This window comes from Giraffa tippelskirchi, chromosome 7, assembly GCF_054371585.1.
Source record: "Giraffa tippelskirchi isolate mGirTip1 chromosome 7, T2T-mGirTip1v1.2.pri, whole genome shotgun sequence".
In the NCBI taxonomy this organism is placed as follows: domain Eukaryota; kingdom Metazoa; phylum Chordata; class Mammalia; order Artiodactyla; family Giraffidae; genus Giraffa; species Giraffa tippelskirchi.
In genome coordinates, this window is record NC_137281.1 from 124,553,982 (window position 1) to 124,580,319 (window position 26,338).

General features: G+C 36.3%; 1 pseudogene; it reads left to right on the plus strand.

Moving 5' to 3' along the window:
- The first annotated feature begins 3,059 nt into the window (after window positions 1–3,059).
- Window positions 3,060–26,338, plus strand: part of LOC145513847 (non-selective voltage-gated ion channel VDAC3-like) — an 88,841-nt pseudogene continuing 65,562 nt past the window's right edge.

The window sequence follows — 26,338 nt, forward strand, 5'->3', positions numbered from 1 at the left end:
TTCAAATATCTAATCTCAGGTACTGTATCCTCACAGCAGGCAATTTTTATGTAAAATACTGGTAGCAAATCTAATGGATCTGATGACAGTTTTAAAACCTTTCTACATTAATGACCTTTCTATTGTATTTGTGTCATGTCTTCTATATGCTATGATGAATGGAACACTGCCATTATAATGTCCTAAGTAACCACTCTGAATGGGACACCATCTATTCTTCAAAATTGTGATTACCTAATGCAATATATTGTTACAATTTATGACTTCCAGGGAGAAAAATATTCCTTTAACTTAGATGAGTATTTAGTTATAAATGTGTGATTATGTGGTTACTTTGTGATCTGAATATATTTAGAATATGTAGACCTGTGAGAGCTGGTCCTGATTTGTTATTGAGCTCCATGTATTGATTCTGTCATGAAGTCTTCAAATTCCTCTTTTGGGAGAAAATATGGGACAGGTGATATAATGGCTATTAGTGGGTTGTCAAATATGCAGAACCAAATTTAGCAGTACAAGGTAAAACAAGCAAGCTTCATTGAATTATATGTGTCATACAATAAATTGTAAGCACTTAAATTGTATTATTTGATCAGTATTGTTCTATGTGTACACGCATAAAACCATTACCACAAAAGAAGGAACATATCTATCACCCCCAAAAGTTTACCTGTGTCCCTTTGTAAATCCTCAGTTCTACTCTCTTCTGTCAACTTCCAACCCATACCCTGGCGACTTCTAATGTTCTTTCTGTCAATATTGATTAGCTTAATATTTATAGAGCTTTAAATACATAAAATCATACAGAATGCAGTATTTTTTGACTGACTTCTTTCATGGAGCATAATTACTTTTAAAATCCAGATATGTTCTTGTATGTTTCTATCAATAGTTTCTTCTTTCTACTGCTGAGTAGTATTCCACAGTACAGAGACCAAAATCTGTTTTCCTATTCATGAATTGGTGAGCATTTGTTTGAGTTGTTTCCTTATCTGATTGATACAAATAAAACTTCCTAATCCTACAAAACACTGATAAAAGAAATACAGTTTCTGCTATGTATGCCTCGATATGAGAGAGATATAGTCTGTGCTCTGGGATTGAAGATGAGAATTAAGATGTCACTTCTCTCCAGTTTGATCTATATATTTATCTCAATCTCAATGAAAATTTCAGCAAGCATTTTTATAGATATTGATAAGAAGATTCTGAAATTTATATGGAAAGGCAAAGCAACTAAAATAAATAAAATGATTCTGCATAAAAGTATGAAGTTAGAGCATTCAAACTACCTAATTTCAATATTATTCATAAGCTGTGGTAACTAAAAAAGTATGGGGTTGTTGAAAGGATGTAATGCATAGAAAATGGAACAGATTAGAGGCCAGAAATCGGCCCACACATATACATGATCAGTTTATTTTTGATAAAATTGCATAGGCCATTTAATGGACAAATGGTTGTCTTTGAACAAATGGTGTTAAAGCAACTGGATATCTCCATACTTAAAAAAAAAAAAGAAGATGGCAAAAAGAAAAGAGGAACCTCAACACATGTTAACACATGTTTCACACTTTAAATTAAAACTGACCTTGAAAGACCCACACCAGTCTTCTTGCCTGGAGAATCCTATGGATGGAGAAGTCTGGCGGGCTGCAGTCCATGGGGTCACAAAGAATCGGTTCTCCTCCTTCTCCCCCTCCCCATGTTGCTCCTCCTGCTGATGATAACTTCTCCAGGTGCAAACTGCACCTGTGGAGCTCCCTGGTGAGCGAGTGAGCACACTAACTGTGGGTTAGTAAAGCTCTGTGGTGTAAGAAATGCCTGCAATGTAGGAGACCTGCTTTTGATCCCTGAGTTGGGAAGATCCCCTGGAGGAAGGCGTGGCCACCCACTCCAGTATTCTTGCTGGGAGAATCGCATGGACAGAGGAGCCTGGTGGGCTACCACCCATAGGGGTGCAAAGAATCAGACATTACTGAAGTGTCTTAGCATGAGCAATTATGTATATACTTTGCTCATGCATCTATTTCATTTCCTTAATGAAGACATACTTTGAATTTATTGTTGGAATTCTCAGTAGTTGATTCTCTCTCCCATGTCATTAGAAAGGCTTCTTAGCAGTGTACCAAAAGGCATTTTAAATAAGATGCACATTTGTCTTAATCAGTTTTTGAATATGAGTTCTCTTAGAAGAAAATGGTAGTGAGATATTTCTAATTAAGTTGGCCTGATCCATGTGACTTTTCCAAGTCTCTTTCTAAAGAAATTTGTTGCTTTCCTTCTTAATACATTAGAATTTTTCAAACAAAGAATTATTTTAGGTAATCTCTTTGAAGAGCAATTTAGAATACCTCCTAAAGTTTAAGATGAGCATCCTCTATGATACATTGCATGTGTTTAGTCACTAAGTCATGTCAGACTCTTTTGTGACTCCATTGACTGTAGCCTGCCAGGATCCACTGTCCATGAGATTTCCCAGGCAGGAATACTGAAGTGGACTGCCATTTCTTTCTCCAGGGAATCTTCCCAATCCAGAGATCCCCAGGGATGGAACCTGTGGCTCTTGCCTCTTCTCCTGCATTACAGGCAGATTCTTTACCGCTGAGCCACTGGGGAAGCCCCTATGATATATTAATTTCTCTTACTTTCTATCATAGAAAAAAATTTGCACATGTATACATATAGTAGGATTTCTTTATACAGCAACATTTTAACAGGAAAAATTGCAAACGACTTGACCTTTTAATAACGAGATATATTTAATCAACCAAATATTACACTGAAATCAAAGTGATTTAACTAGCTCTACTGGGTTTTTCTCTGGGTGAGGCTAGACTGCAGAGCCTGTCTTGGTGTGGGAACTCTCGGAGGCTGTGTTCTGGGCAGAGCTCAGGGACAAACCACGCCCACCCAAGACTGCCCCTGCCCTTCCGCTCTTCCTGTTGCTCCTCAGCTGGTTGATAGCGTCTCCAGGTGCAACGGTCACTTGTGGTGCTCTCTGGACGCAGCTGTGACCGCTTCTCTGTGAGTGCCTGCCGTGTGAGCGTCCTGCCGCCATGACGACTTGGTCTTGGCGCCCGAAGTCCTGTGGTCCTTGGTCGGCGTCTACAAGTGTGACTCCCTATCTTCTGAGCTCTGGGTCAGGTATGTGGGACACGCAGGAGGGGGAATGGGAGGAGACGAGGTTTTCCACCCCGCGCCTTTGCCCAGGCAATACTTCTGGAGCCTCCCCACAATTCCTAGTCTGGATGCGTGAGTTCTGAGCCCTCAGATGTCTTCTCCTCAGGTTGTCCCCTCAGGTTGTCTTGTCAGGCTGACTGCTCAGCTTGGCTCCGGTAACCTAGCCAGACTCAGACGAGGTTTCTTGGTTTTCTGGTTTTTTTCAAATCTATGCAAATAAAACTCAAAAACCTGATACAGAGTGAATAAAGTTTTAAAAAAAGAGAAATGCCCTTTATGTAAATAGCCTCCCCTCATGTATTGTTTCAAGATGCCTACATACTTAATAGAATTATATAAACATGAGTTAAAATCATATTTCCTGGCTTTAGGATAGTAGTTCCTTTTGAGAAGAGAAGAGAAATGATCTGTTGTGGGTTTAGCTGTAGCTGTACATTTTTATTGCTATTAAATGAAGAGTATAATCTGAAATAAATACAGTGAACTATAAGCGTGGCTTAAATATGAATAGTTTTTGTTACATAATTTGTTATCTAATAAATAGTATTGTGCGCTTTAAAATGAAAGGTACATTAAATAAATAACCTGTAACTTAACATATCAATGTATTTGCATGTCCAGTTGGAAGTTTCCAGATACCTTTGTATTCCACTTATTTTGAGAGCACAACCCTTAGTGGTCTTACAGTACATTAAGTCAGTTTTTAAAATTCATTCATTCATTTTTGGCCATCCTGGGGCTTCATTGCTGTGTGCAGGCTTTCTCTAGTTGTGCCAAATGGGGGCTACTCTTCCTAGGGGTGAGTGGGCTTCTCCTTGCAGTGGCTTCTCTTGTTGCAGAACAAAAGGTGCATGACTTTCAGTAGTTGTGGGGCAGGAGCTTAGCTGCCCTGAGGCATGTGGGGTCTTCCCAGACCAGAAATACAGCACATGTCCCCACATTGGCAGGTGGATTCTTAACCGCTGGACCATGAGGGAAGTCCTCAATTTTTTTATTGTCGTAAAATACATGTACAATTTTATCTTAAGCATTTTTTTTAAGTGTGCAATTCAGTGGCATTAGTTAGGTAACATTCACATTTTTGTGCAACCTTTATCACTATCCTTCCCAGAACTCTTTTCCACTTTTCATCTTACAATACTGAAACTGTGCCATTAAACAATAACTCCCCACCCCCCCACCCCCACTTCCCTGAGTATTAATACTAGTTCATTTTCTATCTATATGATTTTGACATCATATAAATGGACTTACGTAGTATTTGTCTTTTTGTAACTGGCATATTTTACTTAGCATATGCCCTCAGTGTTTATTCATACTGTAGCATATTGCAGTATTTCCTTCCATTTCCTTCCTTCTTTTACTGCATTTGCTTATCTGTTCATCCACCAATGGAGACTTCAATTGCTTCCACTTGTTAGCTATTGTGAGCAATGTTGCTATGACCATGGATGTACAAATATCTCTCTGAGATTCTGCTTCAAATACTTTTCAGTATACATCCAGAAGTGAAATTGTTTCGATCATTTTTATGATAATTTTTAATTTTTTTGAGGAAACATCATACTGTTTTCCTCAATGGTTATATCATTTTACGTTCTCATTAACAGTGCACAAGTGTTTACAGTTTCTCCACATTCTCACCAATGTTTATTATTTTCTGTTTTTGTTTTGATAGCAACAGTCCTACTAGGTGTGTGGTAGTATTTCATTGTATTGAATAGTTTCGCTTTGCATATTCCTAATGATTGATGATGTTGAGCATCTTTTTATGTGTTTATTGGTAATTTGTATATCTTCTTTGGAGAAATGATTGTTCAAGTTCTTTCCCTATGTTTGAATTGGGTTGTTTTATGTTTGTTTTTGAGTGTTAGAAGTTATCTATATATTTTAAATATTAATTCCTTATCAGAAATGTGATTTGCAAATATTTTCTCCCATTCTCAAGGTTGTCTTTGTACTCTGTGCATAGTGTCTTTGGATATACAATTTTTTAAAAAAAATCATGAATATGTTTATTTTTCCTCTTGTTGTCTGTGCCTCTGGTGTCATACCCAAGAAATTGTTGCTAATCTGACATTGTAAAGCTTGGATTATGGATCTGTTTTGAAGTAGTTTTTGTATATGGTGTTAGGTGAAAATGCAACTTTTTTTGCATGTGAATATCCAGTATTCCTGCCACCATCTGTTGTAAAAACTGTCTTTTTTCTTAATGGTTTTAGCATCCTTATTGAAAATCATTTGACTATATTGACCAGTACTATAGTCTTCATATTACTGTAGTTTTGTTTTGCATTTAGCTTTAAAATCAGGAAATGTAAGCCCTCTAGCTTTCTTAATCTGTTTTAGGATTCTTTTAGCTATTCAGTGTCCCTTGAGATTTCATATGAATTTTAGCATGGGTTTTCCATTTCTGCAAAAAACTCAATGGGACTTTGATAAGTATTATATAAAATCTGTAAATCATTTCAGGTAATATTATCATTTTAAGAGTGCTAAGTATATTAAGTCTTTTAATCCACTAACATGAGCTTTATTTCTATTTTTAAGAATATCTTTAATTTCTTTCACCTGTTTTATAGTTTTCTTTGTATGTTTTTCAATTCTTTGGTTAAATTAATTCCTAAGTATTTTAATCTTTTTGATACTCATGAATGGAATCATTTTCCTAATTTCTTTTTAATTGTGTTCATTATTACTGTATAAAAATGGAACTGAGTTTTGGGTGTTCACTTTCTATACAGTTACTTTGCTGAATTTATTAGTTCTAACAGGGTTTTTTGTAAACCTTTTTTTTTTTTTAATATTTGAAGTTTTATATATGAAAGATCATATCATTTGTTAACAGGGATCATTGGACTTCTTCCTTCCTATCTGGACGCTTTTAATTTGTTTTTCTTGCCTTATTGCTCTGATCAAGCGTTTCAGTACTATGTTGAGTAGAAGTGGTAAAAGCAGGTTAACTGCTCTGGCTCATGACTTTGTAGGAAAAGCTTTCAGTCTTTTATAATGAGTATTATATTTTCTGTGAGTTTTTCATATATTGGTTTTGTTATGTTGAGGTAGTTTTCTTCTATTCCTAATATTTAGAGTGTTTTATTGTGAAAATGTGTTGAGTTTGGTCAGATGCTTTTTATTTTTATTTTTGGCATATATTGAGTTGATTGTGTTGTTTTAGTCTTCTGTTCTGTTAATATGGTCTATTTCATCAACTGGTTTTCATATGTTAACCATCTTTGCATTCCAGAAATAAATCACACTTGGTCATAGTGTATAATATTTTAATATGTGATCAAATTCCATTTGCTAGTACTTTATGAAGGTTTTGCCTCACAATATTCTTAAGGGATATTGATCTGTAGTTTTTTTCCCAGTGTCTTTGTCTGACTTTGCTATCAAGGTAATGCTGGCCTCACAGAACTAGTTGGGAAGATTTCTCTTCAATTTTTGGATAAGTTTGAGAAAGAATTTTAGTTCTTTAAATGTTTGATACATAGCTCGTTTCTAATTATATGTCTATTCAGATATTCTATATCTGGTTAGTCTTATAGATTTTCTGATAGGTTTTATGTTTCTAAGATTTTCATCTAGATTATATAACTTATTCTTGTATAATTGCTCTTAACACTTTCGTACAGTCCTTTTTATTTCTATAGAATTGTTAGTAATTATTTTGGGTTTCTGGATTCAATCCCAATGTTTATATGGGGATTTCCCACATAAAACATCAAGCAATTCTCAGGGATCAGCAGGTTATCACAGGTGTTTCTGCTCCATTTGCTATAGATTGGAGGTTCCAAAAATACCTTTCTTGAAGGTACCAGTGACAAGTCCAGGTTGTTGCCTGTATTTCTGAATGACTGAGTGTAATTCAGAAGTTTCCATGACTTTCTCTGTAGGTTTGACTAATTTGCTAGTGCATGTGTGTGTGTTCAGTCACTCAGTTATATTTGACTTTTTGTGACACCATGAACTGTGTCTCACCAGGCTCCTCTGTACATAGGATTTTTTAGGCAAGAATACTGGAGCAGGTAGCAGGTTCTCATTTCCTCCTCCAGGGGATCTTCCCCACCCAGGGATCGAACCCATGTCTCCTGCATCTCCTGCACTGGCAGGTGATTCTTTACCACTGAGCCACCTGAGAAGCCCTCAATTTGCTAGAGTAGCTCACAGAACTCAGAGAAACGTTTTACTTACTAGATCACTGGTTTATTATAAAAGGATATAACTTGGGGGTAGCCAGGTAGAAGAGATGTATGGTACAAGGTATGGGGGTAGTATGTGGCACTTTTATGCCCTCTTTAGCTGCACTGCTGTCCCCTAAATTGCAAGGTGTTTGCCAACCTGGAATCTCTCCAATCCCCATTATTTTGAGTTTTTATGGAGGCTTCATTACATAGATGGGGAAGGCAATGGCAACCCACGCCAGTACTCTTGCGTGAAAAATCCCATGGATGGAGGAGCTTGGTAGGCTGCAGTCCATGGGGTTGCTAAGAGTCAGACACGGCTGGGTGACTTCACTTTCACTTTCCACTTTCATGCATCGGAGGAGGAAATGGCAACCCACTCCAGTATTCTTGCCTGGAGAATCCCAGGGATGGGGGAGCCTGGTGGGCTGCAGTCTATGGGGTCGCACAGAGTCAGACACGACTGAAGTGACTTAGCAGCAGCAGCAGCATTACATAAGCAGGATTGATTATGTCCTTGGCCATTGGTGATTGATTAATCTCCAGTCCCTCTCCTCTCCCTGGAAGTTGGGAATGGGACTGACTAAAAGTTGGGAGTGGGAAGTTGGCTCCACTGACAACCAACCAATCCTGTTCCCAAAGTAACCTCATTAACATAACAAAGGACACATTTATTGCAAGAAATCTCAAGGATTTTAGGAATTCTGTGTCAGAAACTGGGCCAAAGATCAAATATGTATTTCTTATTATAGATCTCAATACCACAGTAATGGCCTCACTTTCATTTCTGGTTTTAATATTTTGAGTCTTTTGTCCTCTTTTCTTGGTACATCTAGCTAAAGGTTTGCTAATTTTGTTAATCTTTTCTGAGAACCAACTTTTGGTTTTGTTTATGTTTATATTGTCCATATTATTTCTCTTTGTACTAACCTTTCATCTTTATTATATTTTTTCTTCTGTTAGCTTTGGGTTTAGTTTGTTATTCTTTTTCTAGTCTTTTAAGTTGTAAAGTTAGGTTGCTGATTTGAGATCTTGTTTCTTTATATAGCATTTATAGCTATAAATTTCCTCCTTAGCACTCCTTTCACTGTGTCCCATCAATTTGATATATTGTATTTTTGTTTTCATTGGTCTATAAGTATTTTCTAATTTCTCTTTTGAATTCTTTGATTGATTTTTTAAAAATTTCTACTGATTTGTGAATTCTGCAGTTTTCTCTGTTATTGGCTTCTAACTTCAGATCATTGTGTTGGAGACTTTATTTGTGTCCTAACATTGTCCTGTATGGAAAAATGACCCATGTGCACTTGAGAAGAATATGTATTTGGTTGTTATTTGGTAAAGAATTCTGCATATACCTGTTATATCTGGTTGGCTTATTGTGCTGTTCAAGTCCTCTATTATCTTTTGTCTGTTTATTTTATCTATTATTGCAAGCTGCTAAGTCGCTTCAGTCGTGCCCAACTCTGTGTGACCCCATAGACGGCAGCCCACCAGGCTCCCCCGTCCCTGGGATTCTCCAGGCAAGAACACTGGAGTGGGTTGCCATTTCCTTCTCCAATGCATGAAAGTGAAAAGTGAAAGTGAAGTCGCTCAGTCGTGTCTGACCCTTAGCGACCCCATGGTCTGCAGCCTACCGGGCTCCTCCGACCATGGGATTTTCCAGGCAAGAGTACTGGAGTGGGGTGCCATTGCCTTCTCCGATTATTGCAAGAGGGATATTGAAATATCCAATTCCCCTTGTAGAACTGTTCATTTCTCTGTTCAGTTCTGCTAAAACTTCTTCCTTGCCTCCAAAACCTCACAGTTGTGAAATAATACTCAAAATTTGTGTAAAAAGTTGCCAATTTTTAATGCTTTTTTAAAGCTGTATTTTCGTAGTTTGGTTAAAGTTGATGGCTTCTGTATTAATTCGTTAATTCATTAGTGTTAAATTATATAAAAAGCTTCACTTTTTTGTGTATATATAGTATATAATAATAATTATTTTGGTAATTATCTAAATTTTTTAATCAATTAAGCTAGATTGATTTAATTTTATTTAAATATGCAAAACAATCATTTTTATTTTTAACAAATAAATAAAATAAGAGTTTAAAAAATAAAACTAGAAGAAATAGAAAATACCTCATTTTAAAGTTCATGTTTTCAATCTTTACTTTACAATTCGTTAGCTTCCAGACAATAGATATTCTTGTTGAGAAAAGAAATAATAACAATTTCATATATGTATATATATATATATATTTTCTTCATCAATGTTCGAAAATTTTGTCATCTTTCCATGACCCCTGACAGCTTTGCCAATTACTCTGGAGAAGCTTGCAAACAGGAAATACAGCAATCTCTGGTGTCAATCATGAAAATTAGGATTCAACTCCATGAGCAGCTCATGTGAGAACCTATAGACCAGGAGACACCGCAGTGAGATAGGAGACAGAAATTATTATTCCATTTTAATTATCCTCAGGAGACTGAAGGTATAAGAGAATAGTCCACTTGACTAATGCAGAGATAGGACGGTGAGAACCTAGTATAATTTTCCTAAGGCTGAGAAGAAATCTCCAATATGCTCTGGAAGGCCCTAGGGTAGCTCTGTTTAAAAGTAAAGCATTGTTCAACCTATCAACAAATTTTAAAGTGTGATCTAAGAGTTACCCCACTGAAGATCAAATTGTAGATTTGAGGACTTCATCCTCCTATATCTCCTGAATTAGTATCCCTGATATTGAGTTTTAATAATTTGCATTTCTAACTAGATAGCCAGTAGATTATTTTTTAAGTAGTACTTTATGGAGACATAACTGTATGTAGTAAATTATGTGTGGTGACCACCCAGAACAAGATGTAGAACAACTTTGTTATCCCAGAAAGTTCATCTTGCTCTTTTTAAGTTAATTCTCAGTACTCCAACTGTGTTAAACACAATTCTGACTTTTCTCAACATATGTTGGTTATATCTGTTCTTGAGCCTTATCAACATGGAACCTACCATAGATAATTGTTTCTGTTTTCCTGCTCTCAGCATACTATTTTTGAAGCAAAGTAATTTTTAGGTACACTAGAAGTTGAAAACCAAAGTTCTCTGAAACAGAAATTATCATAAGGAAGCCTGTTTTTGGAGCTCCTCTGTAATGGGATGGACTCTTTTCAATCTATTCCATTTTAAGGCTGTATTGCATCTGAAACAAAATCCATTACATGGTTGCTAAATAGTCTGTTGTGTTCCTCCTGCATTCATGATTTCACACACAGAAGCCAAATCAGCTTAAGAAATCAACCACTGATTTTTGTCATCCTGCTTTTCACATTTCTAAAGTTATTCTTGTCTACATCCTGAAATTCTTCAAGAAGTTTAATAATAGTACAATGGCAGCTTATCAAAATTTTAGTAATATTTGGCTTTAAATAAAATAATCACAAGTGGCTGAATAACTCAGCATTCACCATTTCTTCTCAGAGTCCTCTCAGCTTGATTTCTGCAAGATTTCACTCAAGAATTCTAAGTAGTTTCTCAGAATGGGAAGTATAACATAGCAGGAAAGCAAAGTTACAAGTATCAGAGAAGCATGAAAATTATGATGGACTATACCTATTAGACCACCTAGGCTTCAGCCCTACGGGGGAGATTTTGGTTATTGTGGTAGGTTGCCAGGTGTTTTGCTGAATTTAGTTATTTGAGCAATTTGGTTTCTGCTACTCTTTCGTCTAAATTTTCTGTAATTGATTAATTGTTCCAGGATCAAAGTTTTACCAGGTATGTAACTCATTTTTTTCTTCTAAGTTGGAAAAATATGCTGTATTTCTCCTCTATTCTCACACTACTACCTCCTTCACTTCTGACATCAGAAATGTGGGTTTTCCACACATCAAGCAGTTCTCCAACACCAGATGGATGTCCCATAATTCAATTCAGTTCTGACACTATCTGCCTCGATATATCAATAGCTTCATATCTCACAAGTAAAGGGCTCTGTCCCACAAGAATTCCCCTACTTCAGATGCCAATCATAAATTCAGGTTGTCACTGTACTTCTGTCAGGCTGTATACACCAAGATTCCTATAATCCCTTCCTTGAGTTTTATTATTTGTTAGAATGGCTCACAGAACTCAAGGGAAACTTACTTATGTTGACTGGTTTATTATAAAATATATAATTAATGATATAGATAAATAGCCAGATGAAGAGATATGTAGAGCAAGGCACAGGAGAGTTCTGAGTACACTAGCTTCTGTCTCCCTGTAGTTGGAGTGTGCCACCCTCCCAGCACCTGGATGTATTCATCAACCCAGAAGCTCTCCCAGCTCTGTATTTTGGGGTTTTTTTATGGAGGCTTCATCACATAGACTTCCCTTGTGCCTCAGCTGGCAAAGAATACCCCTGCAATGCAGAAGACCTGGGTTTGATCCCTGGTTTGGGAAGATCCCCTGGAGAAGGGAAAGGCTACCCACTCTAGTATTCTGGCCTGGAGAACTCCATAGACTGTATAGTCTGTGGGGTCTCAAAGAGTCGGACATGACTGAGCGACTTTCACTTCACTTCACTTCATCACATAGACATGATTAATGATTAACTCAGTCTCCAGTCCCTCTCCCCTTCCCAGAGTATAAAAGGTGAGGCCATGAGTTCCAAGCTTCTAATCATGGCTTGGTCTCTAGTGGTTAGCCCCCAACCTGAAGTTATTGATGGGCCCAGCAAGAGTTGTCTCATTAGAACTAAAGACGCTATTGTCATCCAGTGAATTCCAAGGAATTTGGGAGCTTCAGAAACCAAGGTCAAAGAGACCAAATATTAGAAAAAGAAAGATATTTCTACTTCTCTTCGCTGTGGTTTTTCTAGTAGTCATGAATGGATCTGTGAGTTGTACCATAAAGAAGACTGAGTACTGAAGAATCGATGCTTTTGAATTGTGGTGGAGAAGACTCTTGAGAGTCATTTGTACTGCAAGGAGATCAAACCAGTGAATCTTAAAAGAAATCAACCCTGAATGTTCATTGGAAGGACTGATGCTAAATCTGAAGCTCTAATACTTTGGCCACCTGCTATGAAGAATTGACTCATTGGAAAAGACCCTGATGCTGGGAAAGATTGAAGGCAAAAGGAGAAGGGGGCAGCAGAGGATGAGATGATTAGACAGCATCACTGATTCAGTGGACATGGATTTAAGCAAATTCCGTGAGATAGTGGATGACAGGGGTGACTGGTATGCTGCAGTCCATGAGGTCACAAATAGTTGGACACAATTTAGTGACTGAACAGCAACAACAAAACTTGTCTTAGGCCATCATAAAGAATTTAGGAGCAACGTGCCAAATACAGGGGGCAGAGACCAGACTATATATTTTTCATTATTTCACACCTTCTCATATATTTCCTTCTACATACTAAAATACTAAATACTACATAAAATACTAAATACTACATACTAAAATAATGTCAATTTGCTTTTCATTAAATAATCATCTCTTGGCCTCTGATGTCTGAAGACTTGATGATGGAAGTTGGAAGCGACCTGTCTCACTAGTGAGAGAGGGCCATTAAAGATAATATGAGCTAAAATTGACCCTATCAGGAAAATATGGGGTAATTTGGAACCTTAAATATTCCCTTTTTCACTTGCATCATTAGCACAAAGAGCCTTTTTTTTTTATAATAATCTTACCATAAATTTATATTTTATTTTATTTAGTTTCTTTGTTAAACTAGCTATCAGTGTTTTCAGAAGATATATAAACTATCATTCAATTTATAGATTTGTAAATTGTTCTTAACCTGAAGCAACTATTATCCACACTGGATCATTAACACTATCATGTTCTAAACATATTTCACCAAGAGATGTATCGACTTGTATATCTGGGACTTTTAAAATGGTCAATAAGAGGCTCACAGATTACCATCACAGTTCTACAGGATGCAATGGTGTCTGCTCTCATTTATTGTAGGTATAAAGGAATGAAAGCCACTATAATTCTGGGTCACTTGAATGTCCTAGTAGCCCCATTACCTTCTGCTTCAAAGAAGAATACCTCATTGAAATTGTTACTAATTCTAAGCTGAGGTCTTTTCCATCTCTTTGACCTTTGATGCTTTCCCATTGATTCAGCATGAATTCTATTTCATAGAGATGGAGATAAAATGCACATTTTCACTCTGTGTTCCATTTTGTACATTTCAGAGAAATGGACATTTTATAACTTTGAAGTTTGTGCTAAAAGATTAGGTATCAAAAAAAAAAAAGGAGAAATATTTGATTTCCAGAAATCTTAAAATGGGTAAACCCTCCAAAGTGATCTATAAAAACAGAACATTTGAATTAGGAACAAAAAATGTATGGGTCAGAATTGTGGCTTTGCTGTCTGAACCTCATTTTGTTCTTCTGTGAACTGGAAATAGTAATACTTGTTCTACCTGTTGCAGAGGTTTTGACTCTTTTTGTGTGTTTGGTGTGTGTGTGTGTGTGTGTATAAGAAGATCAAATGACGTAATCTATGTGAATGCACCTTGTGTACTAAGAAGTACTGTGGAAATGCTGCCTGTTGCTTTTACTGCTCCTGGTCCTGGTGCTGTTGATGATAGCAAGCCTTCTGCCATACTGAAAGTCAGACAGATTGGAATTAAAGCCCAAGTTGCTTTTGTACTTACTGCATGTCATATTTTTATGTCATAGTTTCCTCATCTATAAAACAGCATTAAAAATTAGTATCTATAACCAACTCACAAAAGTGTAACTATTTAAATAATATATAAAGCATATAGTTCTTAATAAATGCTAAAGAGATAAGAGATAAATGTTACTTTTCTTTCTCATTCCTTCCTCCACACCATGTACACATATGCACACATACTGTAAAAAATAAATTTGAAACTAGGGCAAGAGTTGGTCATTTATAGTCTGTGGCTAAATCTGGCCCACCATCTATCTTAGTAAACAAAGTTTTATTTGAATAACACTGCACTCATTTGCTTACATTCAGTTAAGTTCAGTCACTCAGTCGTGTCAGACTCTCTGCGACCCCATGAATCGCAGCACGGCAGGCCTCCCTGTCCATCACCAACTCCCGGAGTTTACCCAAACGCATGTCCATCGAGTCGGTGATGCCATCCAACCATCTCATCCTCTGCCGTCCCCTTCTCCTTTGCTTACATAGTTAGTATCTATAGATGCTTCAGCAGTATAATGACAGATTTGACTAGTTGCAACAGAAATTATACAGCCTACAAAGCCTCAAGTATATTTACAGGCCTGTATGGCCAACAGAGGCTTCCCAGCTGGAGCTGATGGTAAAGAATCTGTCTGCCAACACAAGAGATGCAAGAGATGCTAGTTCCATCTCTGAGTTGGGAAGATCCCTTGGAGGAGGAAATGGCAACCCACTCTGGTATTCTTGCCTGGAAAATCCCATGGTCAGAGGAGCCTGGCAGGCTAGAGTCCATGGGGCCACAAAGAGTTGAACACAACTGGCCAAGAGAAGAAATTTGCTTATTTCTGGTCTGGAAGAAGGTCTAGATCTAATATTAAAAACATAAGAAGTAAATAGTCCTGTCACCAAGTGGTTAATTAAACTTGACGGCATAGGTGTACTCAAACTTTTTGGTGTCAGGACGACTTTACAATTAAGAAATCTTTTATTTGTGTTGGTTCTGTATTAATCATATTTGAAATTAAAAGCAATTTTTAAATTACTTGTATATTAATTCATTTAAAATAGAAAATAAACTTATTATACACTAAAAAAATGACTTCTTTGAACAATACCTATTTTTCCAAAGAAAAAAAAAATCAGTAAAAAGATTAACATTGCTTTATGTTTTTGCAAATCTTTTCAAAACTTGGCTTAATGGCATATTCTGGGAATCTTATATTGTGTCTGGATTCAGTCTCTTCTAATATCACATGTATACATCCTCTGTGAAATCCCATTGCACATTTATAGCAGAGTGAGAGAGCAAAAGGAAAAGAATTTCCTAGCATTATTAAACTGTGGTGTTGGCAAAGACTCTTGAGAGTCCCTTGGACTGCAAGGAGATCCAATCACTCAATCCTAGGGGAAATCAGTCCTGAATGTTCATTGGAAGGACTGATGTTGAAACTCCAGTACTTTGGCCATCTGATGCGAAGAACTGACTGATTGGAAAAGACCCTGATGCTGGGAAAGATTGAAGGCAGGAGGAGAAGGAGACAACAGAGGATGAGATAGTTGGATGGCATCACCGACGAGATGCACATGAATTTGAGTGGGCTCAGGGAGTTGGCGATGGACAGGGAAGCCTGTTGTGCTGCAGTCCATGAAGTCGCAGAGTCGGACATGACTGAGCAACTAAAATGAACTGAGCATTATTATGAAAATAGTTTTGAATTTGGGGGCCCCCAGTTGTCCCAGGTTGCACTTTGAGAACCATTTTTATGTGGTTGCATGTATGGGGTTTCCCAGGTGACTCAGTGGTAAAGAATCTGCCTGCCAATGCAGGACACGCAAGAGATGTGAGTTCAATCCCTGGGTCAAGAAGATTCCCCTGGAGAAGGAAATGGCAACCCACTCCAGTATTCTTGCTTGGAGAATTCCATGGAGAGAGGAGCCTGGCGGGCTACATTCTATGGGGTTACAAAGAGTTGGACATGACTGAGCATGCACATACATGAAGTTATAGTGGTGTAAAATCCAAGCAGGGATAATAAATCTATAACTCCTCAAAAAATAAATTTAACTTATGCTTTGGATACTTGATTGATTTTACTCTGCTTCACAGCAAATAATTTTTTTCTGAATACAGATATATTTTGTTAAGCAAAAGAATGTCTAAAATGTAGTCCTTAATTTGAAATCCAACATATAAAACCATGTATTTTCTATTTATCTGCATTAAAAAAAATATGGATAGATACACATATGTTGCACTTAAAATAATTTTATAGCTATAATCCTGTGCTTTCATTACTGAGGAGGCACACTATACTAGCCCAGAATCAGGGTTTTATGAGGATCTATTTTTAAATATAGTTGGTTCTACTATTACAAAGTTTCTGCTGTAAAATGAAAGAAACATGTAAAGTCTGATGTAAATAAAATGATCTTTAAAAATTAAACTATAATAATGCCTGTTGCAGGTGACTTTGAAATATACATGAGCAAACCCCAAACAAAAATATATCTTAAACCACTAGAAACAACTACCTTTTGAATTTTTCTGGTATTATTTATTGTTTTAAATAGATACCTGTGGTTCTGTGTATCCAAAACTTAAAAACTGGTACTGCATTATTTTATCTTAAGATATTCACTTGATTGAAAACCTCCAATACTCTCTTAACAAAATCTCATAATAAATATTCATTTGAAAAAATTAAAATATTATCTTTTAAAATATTTTCCTTAAAAATTATTTTGTTTGGGATCTAGGAAGATTACTTAGGAAAACATTATTTTTGCATTTAAGGTTAAAGTAGTCAGTTCTTTTTTATTAGAGGATAGAAAAAGAAATGAAATTCTTAAGATTTAAATAAAGTAAAATAAACTGGTAAAATGCATGACTGCAGTAAGTTTGACATTATTTCAGTCAGGAAAGATTGGTAGTGAAATGAACAATGTTGGGATCCTGATCAGCTGAACTGTGAAAATTTAATTTTTCAAAAGTAGATTGAATAATGCTAAAAAATAGAAAAGAGAATTTGACTTATAGCCATTAAAATCCCCCAGTCATATTTAGGATAATTAAATTTAAAAATGACAGTGAACTCAAGAATTATATTAATAATAAGCTGCTGTGATGTATGATATGTATCACTGTACATTAGGTGGCTCAGAGGTTAAAGCGTCTGCCTCCAATGCAGGAGACCCGGGTTCGATCCCTGGGTCGGGAAGATCCCCTGGAGAAGGAAATGGCAACCCACTCCAGTATTCTTGCCTGGAGAATCCCATGGACGGAGGAGCCTGGTAGGCTACAGTCCATGGGATCGCAAAGAGTCAGACACGACTGAGCAACTTCACTCACTCACTCATATGTACATTTTCAGTTTTGAAAGTCTGCAGCTTCAAACTACCTCTCACTTCATCAGTATAGTCAACACATAGCAAAGTAATTGTAATAATAGCATACATTAATGAAAGCATATGTTTACTGAATATCTGTTTCATTAAAAATATACTTATTTCAATAAAGCATATAATTTATCTTCTAAAATATTTTCTTTTCTGACAGCCATGTATATCTTTTACAAAACAGATATAATAGCAGTAGTGAATTAATAGTTCATCCTCATAAATATCAATAAAATTAATTATCAAAGGAATGTGAATTAATATAAATTTCTCAGTGAAATGCAGAAGACTGTTTTGGCCTCAGAGACCATCCATTTTGTAACTGAACTAGATTTTGTGCTTCTACTGGATATTGCAGCTATAAACATGAAAAAGAGATTCACATTTCAGAAGAAGGAACCTTAAAGAATCAAGCACAAAGTACAGGGAGCACTAATTCTGCATAGATGGAGTAGGATAGTCTAACAAGTTGTGGCATGTGGAAGAGAATCTTTTCACACATGGGGGATCTACTGGTGTAAGCTAACTTCCATCAAAAAGTGGCTTCCTTCTAGGTATTTCATATGACATAAATATTATCATTTTTTTCCATTCACAAGTCATCTTTTCTTCCAGAGTTTTCTCCTTCTGGAGGAGGAAAGTCCAGGGTAGGAAATGTTTAATTGTTACAGTTGTAAAGTGTGTGTTCATTCACTAAGTCTGCACCAGAGTAAGAGAGACAGAGTCCTACCTTTAGCAATATGTCCATCAAATTCTCTTTTACACTGAAGAAATGATATAAGAGTGAAAGTAAGTGATGTTTTTCTGGGGGTAAACTTGAAAATCCTCTTTAACTCATTAAAACTAAATTGTTCATGATTATGAGACTTAATTAACAGCAGTACATCCTTGTGACACTTTGTGTGCCTCAATTCTGAAGGTTGAGAACATCTGTTAAAAATGATGCTATGTTATTCCCATTCACTTTGGTTCATTATTCTCATAGACTCTTTTACTTCCTAATTCTTCCATGCCTCGTGTAACTGTTTGTCAAGTCTAGCCAGTTCTTACTCCTTTGAAATATATTTAGTATCTATCCTTTTATTATCATTTCCATTGCCACATGTTACTACAAAATTTATTATTTGTTAACTGGAAAATCACAAAGTTTTCAAGCCGTGACACGTTGACAACTGAGAATATCTGTGTGGATATTTTGCGTTTTTAATGCAGTTGAATACCAGTGTATTGATATCTCACAGTGCGTACATGAGGTCATTCTTATTCTGTTACATAAAAGTGATGTTTCAATGGGGACATTGTGTTCAAGTAAAGTAATGTAAAAATTGGAATAAATATTATAGAGCTATTAAGCAAAACTCAAGATTGATTTCTAATTAAAAACAAGACAAAAAATTTCTTGAAAAGTAGAAATACCAGTATCCTTAAACATATATCAAGCATGCCAAAAAAATTTCTAAACAATATCATTTTATTAAATTCACTACTATTGAATGAGCAGGAATCTTAGAGTTAATAAATAGCATTTGATATTTCTGAGAATTCAGATCAAATATAAAACAAAAATAAGTAATTATAAAGAAGTGGTAGCTTTTATTACTTATAAATAATACAGATACCAGTTCAGTTCAGTAACTCATTCGTGTCTGACTCTTTGTGACCCCATGGGCTGCATCATGCCAGGCATCCCTGTCCATCACCAACTCCCAGAGCTTGCTTAAACTCATGTCCATTGAGTTGGTGATGCCATCCAACCATCTCATCCTCTGTCATTCCCTTTCTCTTCCTGCCTTCAATCTTTCCCAGCATCAGGGTCTTTTCTAATGAGTCTGTTCTTCACATCAGATGGCCAAAGTATTGGATCTTCAGCTTCAGCATCAGTCCTCCCAATGAATATTGAGGGTTGATTTCCTTTAGGATTGACTGGTTTGATCTCCTTGCTGTCCAAGGGACTCTTAAGAGTCTTCTCCAACACCACAGTTCAAAAGCATCAATTCTTTGGCACTCAGCTTTCTTTATCGTCCAACATTCACCTCCATATACGACTACTGGAAAAACCATAGCTTTGACTAGATGGACCATTTTCGGTAAATAATGTCTTTGCTCTTTAACATACTATCTAGGTTGGTCATAGCTTTTCTTCCAAGGAGCAAGCGTCTTTTAATTTCGTGGCTGCAGTCACCATCTGCAGTAATTTTGGAGCCCCAGAAAATAACGTTTGCCAATGTTTCCATTGTTTCCTCATCTATTTACCATGAAGTAGTGGGGCTGGATGCCATGATCTTAGTTTTTTGGATGATGAGTTTTAAGCCAACTTTTTCACTCTCCTCTTTTGCTTTCATTAAGAGGCTCTTTAGTTCCTCTTGCTTTCTTCTGTAAGGGTGGTGTCATCTGAGTATCTGAGGTTATTGATATTTCTCCCTGCAATCTTGATTCTAGCTTGTGCTTCATCCAGCCCAGCATTTTGCGTGATGTATAAGTTAAGTAAGCAGGGTGACAATATATGGCCTTGATGTACTCCTTTCGAATTTGGAGCCAGTCTGTTGTTCCCTGTCTGGTTCTAACTGTTGCTTCTTGAGCTGCATACAGATTGCTCAGGAGGCAGGTAAGGTGGTCTGATATACCCATCTCTAAGAATTTTCCTGTTTGTTGTGATCCACACAGTCAAAGGCTTTGGCGTAGTCAATAAAACAGATGCTTTTCTGGAACTCTTGCTTTTTCGATGATCCGACAGATGTTGGCAATTTGATCTCTGGTTCCTCTGCCTTTTCTAAATCCAGCTAAACATCTAGGAGTTCATGGTTTATATATTGTTGAAGCCTAGTTTGGAGAATTTTGAGCATTCTTTGCTAACGTGTGAGAAGAGTGCAACTGTGCGGTAGTGTGAACATTCTTTGGCATTGCCTTTCTTTGGGATTGAAATGAAAATTGACCTTTTCCAGTCCTGTGGCTACTGCTGAGTTTTCTAAATTTGCTGGCATATTGAGTGCAGCACTTTCATAGCATCATCGTTTAGGATTTGAAATAGCTCAACTGGAATTCCATCACCTCCACTAGCTTTGTTCATTTGGTATCTCTAATTTTCTTGAAGAGATCTCTAGTCTTTCCCATTCTATTGCTTTCCTCTATGTCTTTGCATTGATCACTGAGGAAGGTTTTCTTATCTCTCCTTGCTGTTCTTTGGAAGTCTGCATTCAGAGGGGTGTATCTTTCCTTTTCTATTTTGCCTTTAGCTTCTCTTCTTTTCTCAGCTATTTGTAAAGTCTCCTCAGAAAACCATTTTGCTTTTTGCATTTCTTTTTCTTGAGGATGGTCTTGATCACTGCCTCCTCTACAATGTTACAAACCTCTGTTCATAGTTCTTCAGGCACTCTGTCTATCAAACCTAATCCCTTGAATCTATTTGTCATTTCCATTGTATAATTGTAAGGGATTTGATTTAGGTCATACCTGAATGGTCTCGTGGTTTTCCCTACTTTCTTCAATTTAATTCTCAATTTTGCAATAAGGAGTTCATGATCTGAGCCACAGTCAGCTCCCAGTCTTGTTTTTGCTGACTGTATAGAGATATATGGAACCTTAAAATGATCATGACCTCTGATCATGAAGTCTACCTTAAAAATTAGTACTAGGGTAAAAAGGTATCAATAATGATGATTTTTAAAGTTATTTGTCTTATCAGAAAATTTGAAAAACCTAAATGTTCAGATGTAGGCAAATGATTTATGAATATGACACATTTTGAATGGCATTAGACTTTATTTTAATGAAGCATTTGTATCACTAAATGTCTGTATCTTGAGACCCTGCTGAAACATAAAGCATGTTATAATACTAAATATGTAATATTATGGTATCTATGTAAAAAGAAAAATCAGAGAACAAAATGGAAGGAAAATAATGGAATCTGAATAGTGATTATCTTTAGACAGTAGATTATTAATTTATTTCACATATTTTAAATTTGCAAACTTACTACCATGAGAATATATTATTTTTATAGTTAGAAAACATTAATTGAGTGCTAAATAAATAAATATAATTCAGCTTAGAATTCACTTCCTCCAAGGAACCTTTCTTGATTAATCTCACTGGCATTGATCATTGCTTTATACTGTGTCCCTATACTTATGCCTTCAGTTCATATTATATTAATTTGCATGTTTTAAAAATCAATTATGAGCATAATTATGTTATTTCCACACATATAGTGTAGTCTTGACACAGACTTATAAACTTGAGAATACAATGAGCCGCATGTGTATTTCTTACTATATTTCTACAATAATTCATGTGATAGTTTTCACAGATTGAATGTTAACTTACTGAACACTTGATGAAATATGGTACTATCTGACAAGAGGAATAAACATGAAATAAACATAAAATCCAATCCAACATTCTCTAAATTCTTTATTGCCATAAACCCTAGTTGTTGAATTTTAAAGAATACTTATTTAAAAGTTGAATATTATACTTTGTTAGCTGTATATTATCATTTTCAAATCAAAATTATACAAAGTTTATCCAACAATACTGTCCTTGTAAAAAATTTTAAGCTCTCACGCTTCCACTGCTACATTTCTTTTGTATTCATGTATTTCTTAGTTCTTTCTGAGTTTTCATCAAAATTCATCTAAAGTATTTTAATGTAAAATTAGATATTAAAGAAAAAGTGGATAACTGTTTCTAGTTGAGGTAGAAGTTATTACCACTGCATTGCCTATTAACATATATGCGCTGTTTCTTTTTGTCCCAGATGTTCAAGCATATGGGAATGAAAGAAATCAATGAATTGGAACCTCTTGATTCAGTTTTCTGGTGACAAGCAATCTGTATTGCTCATTGATGATTGTTTTACCCTTGACAAAGTGGCTGCAACAGTTGCTTGCAGATGTAGATACACTTAATTTCTTTTCTTCACTTCTCACCCCATTGTATTTGTTATTCTGGATCAGAGAAGAATTTAAGAAACATGGCATTAACTGCATGCACTCCCAACACTTATTGTTTAGCTGAGGAATGCTATTAGTATTTCCTATTGAATCCATATGAGAAAACATGACACATTAAATGCAATAATTTAGTGAAGATTTTTACTCATTTCAGGGAGCAGGAATTTGAACAATAATTGTGAATCACTCTTGAAAAAGGATAAGAAAACAGGCTCCAATGAAAGTATATATTCCCAGAAGCAAAGGAGAATTGTAGATGTATAAATTCAAATAATATTTTAAAGTTAGGTAATATAAGATATGAAATTATTGTGTCATATACAATTGATGTGAAGGTGAACAGTGATGCAGAAATTCAGAAAATAAGAAAGAAAATGAGATAGATGAATAGTGGTTGCAATGCTAATTCTTATGTGATTATTAGCTGTTTAGTTGCTAAGTCATGTCTGACTCTTTGCAACCCCATGGCCTGCAGCACACCAGGCTTCCCTGTCCTTCACCATCTTATGGAGTTTACTCAAACTCATGTCCATTGAGTCAGTGATGCCATCCAACCATCTCATTCTCTGTCATTCCCTTCTCCTCCTGCATTCAATCTTTCCCAGCATCAGAGTCTTTTCCAACAAGACAGCTGTTTGCATCAGGTGGCCAAGTATTAGAGCTTCAGCCATCAGTCCTTCCAAAGAATATTCAGGGTTGATTTCCTTTAGAATTGATTGGTTTGATCTCCTTGCTGTCCAAGGGACTGTCAAGAGTCTTCTCCTACACCACAGTTCTAAAGCATCATATCCTCAGTGCTGAGCCTTCTTTGTGGTCAAACTCTCACATCTGTACATGACTACTAGAAAAACCATAGCTTTGGCTAGACCAACCTTTGTCAGCAAAGTAATGTCTCTGCTTTTTAATATGCTGTCTAGGTTGGTCATAGCTTTTCTTTAAAGAAGCGAACATCTTTTAATTTCATGGCTGCAGTCTCTGTCTGCAATGGTTTTATAAAATCTGTCACGATTTCCATTGTTTCTCCATCTATTTGCCATGAAGTAACAGGACTAGATGCCGTCATCCTAGTTTTTGGAATGTTGAGTTTTAAGCCAGTTTTTTTCACTCTCCTATTTTACATTCATCAAGAGACTCTTTAGTTCCTCTTCATTTTCTGCCATTAGGTTGGTATGATCTGAGTATCTGAGGTTGTTATTCCTCCTGGAAATCTTGATTCCAGCCCAGCATTTCACATGATATACTCTGTATATAAGTTATATAAGCAGGGTGACAATATACAACCTTAATGTACCCCTTTCCAAATTTTGAACCAGTCCATTGTTCCATGTAATGTTCTAACTGTTGCTTCTTGACCTGCATACAGGTTTCTCAGGAGGCAGGTAAGGTGGCCTGGTATTCCCATCTCTTGAAGAAGTTTCCACAGTTTGTTGTGATCTGCACAGTCAAAAGCTATAGCACAGTCAATGAAGCAGAAGTAGATGTCTTCTGGAATTCTCTTGCTTTTTCTATGATCCAATTGATATTGGTAGTTTGATCTCTGGTTCCTCTGCCTTTTCTAAATCCAGCTTTTGCATCTGGAAGTTTTTCGTTCACATACTATTGAAGGCTAGCTTGAAGGATTTTGAGCGTTATCTTGCTAGCATTTGAAAATGAGCTGTGTGGTAGTTTGGACATTCTTTGGCATTGCCCTTCTTTGGGATTGGAATGAAAACTGACCTTTTCCAGGCCTGTGGCCACTGCTGAGTTTTTCAAATTTGCTGGCATATGAGTGCAGCACTTTAACAGCATCTTCTTTTAGGATTTGAAATAGCTCAGCTGGAATTCCATAATTTTCACTAGCTTTGTTTGTAGTGATGCTTCCTAAGGCCCACTTTACTTTGCGATCCAGGGTGTCTGGCTCTAGGTGAGTGACCATACCATTTTGGTTATCTAGGTCATTAAGACCTTTTTTATACATAGCTCAATCCAAATTTGAAAAAGTAGAGTGTTGATAACTACATTTAATGTATATGCGATATTATAAAGGTAAATATTGCAACATAGTTTAAAAAAGAAGTGAAAAACAAGTGAAAGTGGAAATGGAAGACAATTGAACTTGTTCTGCTTGTTTTCATGAAAATTTTCCTATATCCAGCATATATGCTCAAAAATAAAATATTGAGAATAGAGAGCATAGTTGGCCACTGTAAATGTCAATCAGCTATTAGCTGTTTCGGTTGAGGCTGTATTTCTATAGGCAAATTTTTGCTAAAATATGTGAGTCACTACAAATACTATTTGTTTTTCAAAAATGTTTCTAGCCCAAAGGTTGAAACTTTGAGATTCTTATCAAAAATACACATTCAAAAAGAGCAGACAGCTTAGAATATTAAATGGATCATAGTAGCAGAGGCAAATTCTAACAACAAAATGGAAAAGAATACAAACAAAGAATCACATGGAAGAACACTTAATTTTAACATTGAGGAAAAACTTTAAACATGAGTTCTATTCAATTACACTTTAGTTCAATAAGCATAGCAAAACACATTGTTTTTCAAGTGCGATAAGATCTTTCTCATTTGTATGCAATGTCAGGAGAAGGATTGAGGCATTGCGATAAACTAAAGCATTTTTTGGGTTCTGTTTGCACTTGCTACACATTGTTTTTAATATGTATTTTGGCAAGTTTTGATGTCTAATGTGAAGCTTGGGTATGATGTTTGAGCAATTGTTAGCAATATGTAACTGACATAAAAAGTTATCTTATGCTATTGTACATGAGCATAGATATGTGGTTTTTGTGTAGGTTAAGGAACTTGGAACAATTATATGTTCAGTTCAGTTTAATGAACATTTATTGACAATGTGCTAATCTTGGAGAGGAGTGAAGATAACGGTAGAGGATAGAGATAGATTTAACTTTGGAAAACCATATTGCTAACCACAAGGCCTGACAATACATACAAGTCAGAAACACAAATAACTTATTGAAATGCAAGGAAAATTTCTTAGAAAATTTGCATCAGTTTTGATTGGTTCTTAGAGATTGCAGGTTACGTTAGAAGAAAGTCATAGCAAGACATAGAATAATTTCCTTCTTGTGCAATATCATATTTCCTAGTTTCATCAACAGGAAGCTGCTTTTAGTTTCCTTGAACCCTTGAGATTGTCTGGGAGGGTGGTGGTAAGTAAGATTGCTATTGAATGAAGACTTTGGCAGAGAAAGGAATTATCCATCAGTTATTGGATAACAGCTTCTTATAATTATGCTACTTCCCCATTTGAAATGGGACTGATATTAACTCCAGGTCAGGTTTTCCAAGCATTAAATAGTGCTTCTCCTGGCCTCTTACAGCTCCAGGTAGACACCTGCACACTCAACTACCTTCAGTATTGAGCTAGTCCCTGCCAAAGGCTGAAAGCATTTGAGAAGATTGAACAAGAATTCAGGCAGATTTGGAAATAGGATTGCTGCTCTAAGTCCAGTATCAAGGTTCACAATGAATCATCACTTTCTTACTAACCAAGTTTAATGGATTTTTCCATTAGTTATAATTCATTTTGTCTTGATTACATATCAATACAATTCCCCTGCTGGATCTACATTGCTCTCCCAAATGTTTTGATTGATATACTGATAAGTCACCTAGTGCCTTTTGGTTACATGTTCCTGTAACTAGTGTGTCCGTGTATGCTTAGTCACTGCAGTCGTGTCTGACTCTTTGTGACCTCATGGACTGTAGCCTACCAGGCTCCTCTGTCCATGGGATCCTCCAGGCAAGAATACTAGAGTGGGTTGCCATGTCCTCCCCCAGGGGATCTTCCCAACCCAGGGATCAAACTCACACTGTGGGCAGGTTCTTTACTGCTGAGTGACCTGGGAAGCCCTCCAGTAGCTGAAGTCTCATTTAAAATAAAATCACTCACATGGCCATGCTTGTCTGATACTAAAGAGCCTCTTGATGAAAGTGAAAGAGAAGAGTGAAAAA